Here is a 3,535-nt window from a genome sequence, read left to right on the forward strand (position 1 = left end):
AAACACCTCCAGGAACCATTTGGTCCCTTCCAAAGCCGGACTCTAAGGCAACTTGATATTAGTAATATTGTTAGCTGTGCAAACACACGGCACCGAACAATTTACAGCTTCTTTACAAAGACAGAAAAACGTTACTTAGGATCTGTTGAACTGTATTTACATTTTGTAACAAAACGATTGGTCTGCAGGAATTATATGGCAAATGCATGTATTTATTTCATATAACTGCAGACACAAAGCGTTAATTGTCATTACTAAGCACATAGAAGAGCATAATAAACACATTCTTGTACAATGTCACTTTTTTATAAAACTTTCATCTGCTCAGGAAGTTCGATGGGCTTTCTTCAATTCACAATTAGCTTTAAACTGTGCGTATAATTTTCTTACCTGCATTTTTCTTATAATATAGTCTCTTCCATGGCCATCAGTGTCTCTTGATTGCTTAACATTAGTAACAATGGAAAATATTCTAGAAGAGAAAAACATGATCCATTGCTGGTCAGGTTTATTTTTTCCTAATGATTGCATTTTCTCATCTGTGCTGTTATTACCAGAAAAACATCTAGGAAAAGAACAGGGTAGGGAGTGTCAGCAGATCCCAATAGCTTTAATTCTAACTGCTTGCTCTATGATCTTGGAGAAGACTTTCAGACCAGCATATCAGCAAATACTTAATTCTAAGTTACATCATTCATAATAAAGATGGCCAGTGTTGTCTCAATGCTTTGCAGCATTACTTTTCCACTGTATTTCCATTTCCCCACCTGTAAAATGCACCACTGAGAGCTATCCCAGCAGAAAGGCGTTGTAAATACAAAGTGTTACTCTTGCCACGTGCCCTGAGGATTCTCTCCAGGCCAGGCCAAATTATTCTTCAGGTGCATCCAAGGTTACATTTTGTCAGTTTCACATATTAATTTCTGAAGCCCACAGGCTTTGGAGCCTTGAGAGCAGTGTTTTCACTCAAACTGGTTGTATCGCAATCAGTTCCTCTTACATTTCAAGAAGTCTAGCAGCAGATTTCATTACTTCATAGAATCATAGAATGGCCTGGTTTGAAAAGGACCACAATGATCATCTAGTTTTAACCCCCCTGCTATGTGCAGGGACGCCAACCACCAGACCAGGCTGCCCAGAGCCACATCCAGCCTGGCCTTGAATGCCTCCAGGGATGGGGCATCCACAACCTCCTTGGGCAACCTGTTCCAGTGCCTCAACACCCCCTGAGTGAAAAACTTCCTCCTAATATCTATCTATCTATATCTTTATATATGAAGCAGAAAATATATCTGTAAAATACATGCCAGGCTCAGTCTTTTTTATACAAGAAGCTATAAAAATGGTCTTGTTTGAGCTGAAATGCCAGTGTTGTTTCAGAAACTTGATAGTTACTAAAATAAAGCTTTTTGTTGGCAGATTCAAAAAGAAATGGAACTTACAGACACCTCTGACAAAAAAAAATGCTCATTGTGAATAAAGTAATGAGCAATTCAGCCATACATACAGCTAAGTGATTATTAGTCCTTGGTCAAACAAGGAGCTGGTGGATGAAAGGGGAACAAGACAATACTAAGCATTTAGATAGGCCTTTTCACACAAGAATTTAAAACATTTTACAAAGTAAACAATAACAACAACAAAAAAGAGCACCTCATTCTCAGTTTTATACTACCACATAACAATCTTCCTCAGAAAATGCTGGTTCCAGCATAACTTTGTTACATGCTTTTTTACACCACTTTGGTACAGATGTATTTAGTAAACTATAGACCTACACCAGCACAACTATTTTTGAATTCAGATCAATATTTAAACTTTATTACAGAACCTTCTGGAAAACCTAGTTGCGTTATAAAATCAAACCAACTAATTTTAATAATAAAAATAGCTAAAAGGCAGTTTTTATCCACCTAGTAGCTATAGTATTTTCAAGGCAGACTATCACTATAGAACAGATCAGATTTTCAGAGACGTGCCTGAAAATTTGCTCCCTAAAGAGAATATTTAAGATTTCAGATTCTTTTGGTGAGGGTCTGCTTAGTTCTTTTGTATTACAATATCACCTGGAAGAAAGAAGATTGTATCCCGCTTGTCACCATCATAGAAATGATTAAAAAAAATAGTAATAGTTTCATTTGTTTTGTTGATTGATGAAAATATCCAGTTTCGTCTCATAAATCTTAGTTTCAACAAGAGGAACAACACCATTCCCCATAAAACATTGTCCCATCGCATTTGTAGGGCAAGACTTGGCTCCATGTTCCAACAGCACATGCCAGTTTTACAGACTTCTTTTGAAAGCTCACTGGACCTTTTCTTAAGCTTGAAGTTAGTAACTGAGGCTGTCATTTCCTTCAGCTGCAAACATACACATGTGGAGTAATTAAATTGCAATTAACTTCTAACCACCTTTTCTCTCAACAAAGTGATTCTCTCCTGTGGGAAAGGAGAAAGTAAATGGGATTTGGAAGTATGGTTTACTTCCCTCCCTGCTTTTCTGAGAGCTGAGGAATGCCTGCTCCAGCTGGGAAAATATAAACAGTGATTCACTGAAGCTTGGACATCTTGCTCAGTTATTTGATGGCAGATATCTGATAATGAAGTCACTCACTAATCCCCATACCCACAGCATTTTTGGAATAAGACAGAGTATGAATAGCCACTTAGTGAAGACAGAGCCTTTTAGTTAGCATTACTGATGAGATTAACAATTTTAGACTATGCAAGTGGTGTCATTTAAATTCTCTGCCTGATCTCTCCTTACACTTTACACTTCTAAGTACAGAAACTGCAAGAAAAGTCTCAGGTGTCCTTTCTCAGAGGAAGTTATTCATGAGAATTACAGTTCTTAGCATAAAAATAAAATTCCTTGCAGTCAACATCAGAGAAGAAAACAGACATGGTAAAATAAATGAAGAAATCCGGTTGAACTTCACAAGTCCTGCAGCATATAGCAATCCCAAGGCATGGCAGCAACCACACGTGTTCCAAATGCAACTTATGCCTGTTGCAGGGCAATGCTGTATGTAATTCTGAGAAATGAGAGAGCCTGAAGAGAAAGTATATCTTTTATTGCTTTTTAACCAGTATTGATCATTTCTGTTGATCAGGAGAAAGGATTTCCCATTGAAGTAAAGGCAAGTGAAAGAAAACAGCTTGCTATGGCAAATTTTCTGCTGCAGAAATCTTCCATGTCTATGCTGTCAGTGCAATTCCTTGCCATTACTGTGCTGTGCTGTGCTTTAATTTTGCACAAACCACCTGAAGGTGTACTTCAAATCTGCTTGGGGAATGACAAATGCTGCTTCATAGAGAAAGCCCCTACTTGCTCAGTGGTTATAGTGACTGAAATTGTTACTGACGTATTTTTGCTTGCCTTTTGACTTTCTGTTCTTTTTCTTTCAATTAATATTGACTGCAAATATGTGCGTTTTTGGGATCAAAGCTCTAAGTTGCTCTCTAATGTGCAATCATTAAAGAAAAATCTCTAAAAGCTTGTAACCTGTAATAGAGAATTAGGTCTTTGTTAGGA

Source organism: Meleagris gallopavo, chromosome 6, assembly GCF_000146605.3.
Source record: "Meleagris gallopavo isolate NT-WF06-2002-E0010 breed Aviagen turkey brand Nicholas breeding stock chromosome 6, Turkey_5.1, whole genome shotgun sequence".
NCBI lineage: Eukaryota > Metazoa > Chordata > Aves > Galliformes > Phasianidae > Meleagris > Meleagris gallopavo.